Here is a 7546-nt window from a genome sequence, read left to right on the forward strand (position 1 = left end):
AAGATCAGGCCAGCAGGGGAGGGCAGTTAGGGGCAATCAGGAAGGCAGGCAGAGGCAGTTAGGTGTGATCAGGCAGGCAGAGAGGTTAGGGGTGATCAGGCAGGCAGGCAGAGGGGTTAGGGGCAATCAGGCAGGCAAGCAGAGGCAGTTAGGGGCAATCAGGCAGGCAGGCAAGTGAGCAGTTAGGAGCCAGCATTCCCAGATTGCAAGAGGGATGTCCGACAGCCAGTTTTGGCCCGATCCCTATGGTGGTATCAGGCCTAAACCGGCCATCGGACATCCACCAAGGGGTCCCTGATTGGAGACGGTGCAGGCTGGGCTGAGGGAACCCTCCCCACCCCCCTCCATGCACAAATTTCATGTACCAGGCCACTAGTATTACAATAAAAATCACTTAGTAATACAGAAGACTTTGCTAACCTTTCCCAACAAAAACGCCCATTTCCCATGTACCATATATTGGTATTTCTTGGGGTAGATACAATTGGTCAGGTTTGGGAGAATTTAGTATTCCAGGTAGATTGGGGGCATAATCATTCACCTTTTCACAATCAGATAGTGAGATTTGTTCCCATTGTTTATTATTTTTAAATATGACTTATCTACTTCCAATGGGAAGTAGTGTTATTGAGGATGGTCCCTATAACATCCAGTTGAACTACTGAGAATTAAGTGTAGGATATAACTGGGCTTTTAAGACACAACGTTGTAGATCACATTTTCCATTCAATTTTTTTTAACCCAGGGGAACCATATGAGTCCCATAACCTGGGCTCCTGCACTGATTATAGTTGGCCATTGTTTCATAGCTACTTCAGATTCCATTTGCATTAGCATAGACAACAGGCCCTGTTGAGTTAGGTTATAGGCACGTTCTCATTGTTGGCTTTGTTCATGAGTTTGTATACTCTGTTAAGACTGTTATACCCACTGAGCTAAGGCCTCAATGTCTTTCCTTGTTGCTTCCCACCCTTTAACTTCTTCTTGAAACAGCATTCCCTCTGTAAGACTTATTTTAGAGAAAGAGTCTATTTCTAATAAGTGACATTCTTCATTGACTGCAAGTTCAGCTTGTCCCAGAATAACTAATCCTCCAACTATTCCCCTTTTATTTTTTTATTTTTTGGGCCAATGTTATTGGATCAACCAGGAATATTGTTGCTATTAGCTAGCTATAGCTATGACTTCTGAGCAGTTGGGGTATATTGAATGGACGCCCGAATTTTGATTTACCCATGCCATAGTGTAGAGGTAACCCTAAAATAAGTTAGTTTGAGTATTACATAAGGCTTCCCACAAGTGTCCAGGATGCAAGGAGGGTGGGTTAGTTAAAGACATATCTACAAAATAAATCTAATAATTTCTGAAAGGGAACTATTGATTTTTTTTTCTTATTTCACAGACATCTAGACATAAGAGCATGGCTGGTGAATCCAAGGATATGATATACTATGACAGATCAGTCAGGTTGCTACAAGTCTTTTCCCATCATATTTAGGTATTTTACTTAGATTTTTATCACTTATTGCTATAGCTATACAATATTCATCTAGATTAGATTTCTCTATAATTCTACCAGAAGAATTATTATGGAGGTGTTCTTGGAGGTATTTGCCCAAAATAGTTCCTTTATAGCAGATACATATCCAGAAAAAATATGTACCATAGCTTATATTAATATTAACAGAAGAGCAATATCTGACCAACAAAGAATTAACTTCATTATTATAACTGATAATCAGGATAGCTTTGTCTAGTAGGTGGGAAAGATTATCAGACATACAAGAGAGGGGATCTAGGGAGACAGTTATTGTTTTCATTAGGAAACCATTAGGAGAATAACAATGTAAAATCATTTATGTTCATTCAATCAATAATAATTAGGTGATATAAGAACAAATTTTGAGCAGCATCAATTTGTGAGCATAGAGGCCTTATTGTCATCTTGGGATAGCAGTCTGCCTCCAATGGTTGGTGGCTTCTCATCCTTCAAAAGTTTTTTATCTCTACTATAGATGGAGAAGAGTGTCAGAGACAGGAGTGAATGTCCATTCGCAGTTTGGTGCCATTTTTAAAATGAGAATAATTTAACTCCTTTGAGTTTGGCTGCACATTGGATAGTTAGTAATACCTGGTAAGGTGCCATCTTATAAGGTTGGAGAGAGTCTTTTTTTTTATGTCTTTTCCAATAGACAAAATCTTCTGGTTATAAAGCCAAGATCTTTGAAATATTTGTCTCCTGAGAGCATACTGTGAAATTAATCATTTACTAATTATGAACTTCTTTAAGCTGGTTAATAAGTTCTCAAGAATAATGTAGATTGTCTACTTTTAGTTTTCCTCATATTTAGAAATAAAAATAGTTAAAATTCAGCAATATTTTGAACAAAATCACCAGAATAATTATCCTTTATTTATTCAGTCACATAACCAAATTTTACCTAGATTATTTGCCAGTATTTCCATGAATTCAGTTATTCCGTAGAGTTCTATAAGTCTTCATGTAGTTCAAAAATATGACCTGCTTATAAACCTATAATTAAGAGTAAGTCCCGATTCTTTTTATGGATCTTTCTAAAGAGGTAACATATTTGCAAATGCTCAGAGTAAAACAATGACTGTCTATAAATGGCAAAAATTAAAGTGACATGGTTATAGATCTGACTATGATGCAATTGACAAAAAAAAACTTTGCCTTTTCTGCAATATATAACATTACAATATAATTTCTTGGTAAATAACGAGTACTGTAAAATGACATAAAAGAACAATATAAATACCACATTTTTTTAGATTCAACATACAATTTCAGTATATAAAGAACAAATAATATGTGATATTTTAAGACTCTGCACATGACACACCAAAGGGTTGCAGGTTCAATTCCCTATCAAATGCACATACCTCAGTTGCAGGCTCAATCCCTGGCCCATGTCAGGACATTGTGAGAGGCAACCAATTGATGTGTCTCTCTCACATTGATGTTTCTCAACTCTCTCTCTCCCCTTCATCTTCCCCTCCACTCTCTTTTGTAAAAAATCAATGGAATAATATCCTCAGGTGAAGATTGAAAAATAATGAAATGCTGCACATGGCTTATTGAAAGTGTGCATAGAGCATTGGAAGTAATTCATACACTCCAAATATATGCACCACAAGTACCTGAGGGAACCATCACTCTTGGCTTGCCCAGTGTCACTGACAGGACATCTGTAACCCCTGAGAGCTCCCTGTTTGAATTTGGCTCTGGATCTTTGCAAGTTCCTCCCTAGGGTAGGCTGAAATCTATAGAACAGTCATTTTAATAAAGATGTATGTACACAGCCTAACCGATGTGGCTCATTGAAAATCGACTCATGAACCAAGATGTCCTTGGTTCCATCCCTAATCAGGGCACATTCCTGGGTTGCAGGCTTGATCCCCAGTAGGGAGCGTGCAAGAGGCAGTAGATTAATGTTTCTCTCTCATTGATATTTCTATCTCTCTCCTTATTCATTCCTCTATCTCTAAAAATAAATAAATAATATATGTATATAAAAGAACACAGTGTTTTCTTTTTGGCAAAGCTTCTTAGGTAATATCAAGTGTACTAATTATGCCTAATTAGTTTCAACACTCTTTTATAAGGAGAGAGAATAAATCCTTGAGGTATTCCAGGAGGCCATTAGAATAACTCAAAAGACATTTCTCAGTTTAAAATAAAAGTCTCTTAAAATTTAAACTTTGGGAGGAGAGGCAAATGGTTGCTAAATAGCTGGAAGCTGTGTGTCCTTGCTTCCATATTTACAACTATAATACTGTGCAATCAACTTGAAAAATGATAGAAGTGTAGCTGATCAGAAATAGTATGCCTAAGGAGCACTAATGAAGCCACGTCGAGACTGGTAAGAGGAGCGGAGTCATGGAAATGGAGATCTCTCCTTGAGCAGGTGCAGTGGCTGAGGGGACCAAGGAACATTGGTTGCAAAGCTCCATCCCCCTGGGAGTGTGAGATCTTAACCCCAGCTAGAGACCTCAATCCCATAACAACAGAGGTGAAGAAGAGCACAGGTAGCATTAGGCAGAGGGAACCAGGGGGGATTCTGTTTGCCTGGGAGGCTCAGATTGCACTTTCCTCAGTAAGTAGTGCTCCTATTGTTAGCAGGCCCAGCCTGAGAAGTTCTCTCAGGGAACCAACTGCTGGAGATGCTGTGCTTCCCTGTTTGTGTCCAGAGGCGGGGTCTGTGTTATGCACCTCTCTGTGACTTTGAAAGACCAATAGATTTCTTGTTTTTTTATGTTACTAATCCTTTTCCCTTTTATTTTTTAATTAATTTATTAATTTATTTTTAATTTAAATTCTTTATTGTTTAAAGTATTACATATGTCTCCTTTTCCCCATTAACCTCTCCCCAGCAACACCCACACCCCAGCACATGCCCTTACCCCACTACTATGTGGGTCCATTGGTTATGCTTATATGCATGCCTGCAAGTCCATTGGTTGATCTCTTACCCACCCCTCCCCTGCCTTCCCTCTGAGGTTTGGTGGTCTGTTCCATGCTTCTATGACTCTGTATTAATTTTTGTTCACCAGATTATGTTGTTCATTATATTCCACAAATGAGTGAGATCAAGTGATACTTATCTTTCCCTGACTGGCTTATTATTTCGCTTATCATAATGCTCTTCAGGTCCATCCATGCTGTTGCAAATGGTAAGAATTCCTTCTTATTTATAGCAGTGTAGTACTCCATCATGTAGATGTACCACACTTTATTTTTTTCTTTATTGATTAAGGTATTACATAAGTGTCCTTATCCCTCTATTGTCCCCCACCCCACTCACGTTCAGGCCCTCACTCCCCTGGTGTCTCTGTCCATTGGTTAGGCTTATATGCATGCATACAAGTCTTTTGGTTGATCTTTCCCCCAACCACCACCCTCCCCTACCTTCCCCCTTAGGTTTGAGCATCTGATCGATGCTTCTCTGTCCCTGGATCTGTTTTTGTTTATCGGTTTATGTTATTCACTAGAGGCCCGGTGCACGAAATTCATGAACAGGGGAGGGCAGTGTCCCTCAGCCCAGCCTGCACCCTCTCCAATCTGGGACCCCTCAAGGGATGCCTGACTGCCCGTTTAGACGGGCAGTCAGACATCCCTCTCACAATCCAGGACTGCTGGTGAAAGGGCAGAGACTCCATTTTTGTGCTAGGCCCTTCATCCTGTCCCCAGAATAACCTCCCTTCTGAGAAAAACTACAAGAAAGCAGCTAGGCTCAAATTGGGCTATACTGTAGCATGCTCCTTCACCCATCAGGTGCCAGGGCCAGCCTGACAGGTTGAACTGGGGCTGAGGTAGGGAGGTGGGAATTGAGAAAAGAAAGAAAGACAGGAGAGCAGGGTCGGGAGGACTACAGATCATCGAGAGACTGCAGCAATTTTATTAACTGCGTAATGTCTTTTGTGCACAAAACACTGAATAGGAGGTCTGTCAAGAGGAATGTATTCTTTGTTCCTCTTAATCTCTAAGGGAGACACAGAGCAGAAGGACAAATTCTCAGTACAGCAAATCTCATTAAACAGTTACAGACTTCTTGATAAGCTATGAAAGGTTGCTCTCATTCTACTGATAACCACCATCCAAACAAGCCTGGGAAAACTGTGTGGGTAGGGGACAGCCTTGCTAGTCCCTTCAGGTGACCTGGAACTGACCAATCTGGGTCAGCCAACTCAGGGGACCCTCCCCCTGCCCCAGACCACTATAAAACCTTTGTCCTGTTGAAGGTCTCTCTCTCTCCACCTCGCCGTTCCTCCGGTGTGTGTGTGTGGGACTGAGCTCGAGCTAGCTCGAATAAAGGCTCTTTGCTTTTGCATCGGACTCGGCTCCCTGGTGGTCTTTGGGGATCACGAATTCTGGGCATAACACTGGCTCCCAACTGCTCACCTGCTTGCCTTTCTGATTGCCCCTAACCGCTTCTTCCTGCCAGCTTGATCACCTCCTAACCACTCCCCTGCCAGCCTGATTGATGCCTAACTGCTTCCCTGCCATCCTGTTTGCCCCTAACTACCCTCCTCTGCCCGCTTGGTCACCCATAACTGCCCTCCCCTGCAGGCCTGGTCCTCCCCAACAGCTCTCCCCTGCAGGCCTGGTCACCCCTAACTGCCCTCCTCTACAGGCTTGATCACTCCCAACTGCCCTCCCTTGCAGGCCTGGTCCCTCCCAACTGCCCTCCCCTGCTGGCCATCTTGTGGTGGCCATCTTGTGTCCACATGGGGGCAGGATCTTTGACCACATGGGGGCAGCCATCTTGTGTGTTGGAGTGATGGTCAATCTGCATATTACTCTTTTATTAGATAGGATAGAGGCCTGGTGCATGGGTGGGGGCCATCTGGTTTGCCCTGAAGGGTGTCCCAGATCAGGGTAGGGTTCCCTTGGGGTGTGGGGGGCCTGTGGTGGTTTGCAGGCTGGCCACGCCCCCTGGCAACACAAGCAGAGGCCCTGGTATCTGGGGTTTATTTATCTTCTACAATTGAAACTTTGTAACCTGGAGCAGAGCCAAGCCTTCTGCTTGCTCCGAGGCAGCAGCCATTTTTTTTTGGATTTATGTATCTTCTATAATTGAAATTTTGTAGCCTTAAGCGGAGGCCTGGGGCAGCCAGGGTGTGTGGAAAGCTTGGCTTCCTCCATCACCGGGGGCAACCCTAGCCTCCTGCTCTTTCCAGCTCCGTGGCTGCCATCATTTCTGTTTGGTCTTATGTATCTTCTATCATTGAAACTTTGTAGCCCTGAGTGGAGGCCTAGGCCCGCAAGGGCAGGCGGAAAGCTTGGCTTCCTCCATTGCCAGGGAAACCCAAGCCTCCCTCCTGCTCTCTGTGGTGGTAGCCATCTTGGTTGGGTTTATTTGCATAATTGCTCCTGATTGGCTGGTGGGCGTGGCTGGTGGGCGTGGCTGGTGGGTGTAGCAGAGTGATGGTTAATTTGCATATTACTCTTTTATTAGATAGGATCATATTCCATAAATGAGTAAGATCAAGGGATATTTATATTTCTATGACTGGCTTATTTTGCTTAGCATAATGCTCTCCAGTTTCATCCATGATGTTGCAAATGGTAAGAATTCCTTCCTTTTTACCACAACATAGTATTCCATTGTGTAGATGCATCACAGTTTTTTAATCCACTCATCTGCTGATGGTCACTTAGGCTGTTTCCAAATCTAAGCTATGGTAGATTATGCTGCTATAAACATAGGGGTGCACATATCCTTTCTGATTGGTGTTTTTAGTTTCTTGGAATATAGTCCGAGAAGTGGGATTACTGAGTCAAATGGGAGTTCCATTTTTAGTTTTTTAAGGAAACTCTATAATGTTCTCCACAGTGGCTGTACCAGTCTACATTCCCACCAGCAGTGCATGGGGGTTCCTTTCTCTCCACATCCTTGCCAGCACTTGTTTATTGATTTGTTGATAATAGCCATCCTGACAGGTGTGAGCTGATACATCATTGTTGTTTTTATTTGCATCTCTCGGATGATTAGTGACTTTGAGCATGTTTTCATATGTCTAT

Source organism: Plecotus auritus, assembly GCF_963455305.1.
Source record: "Plecotus auritus genome assembly, chromosome: X".
Taxonomy (NCBI): Eukaryota; Metazoa; Chordata; class Mammalia; order Chiroptera; family Vespertilionidae; genus Plecotus; species Plecotus auritus.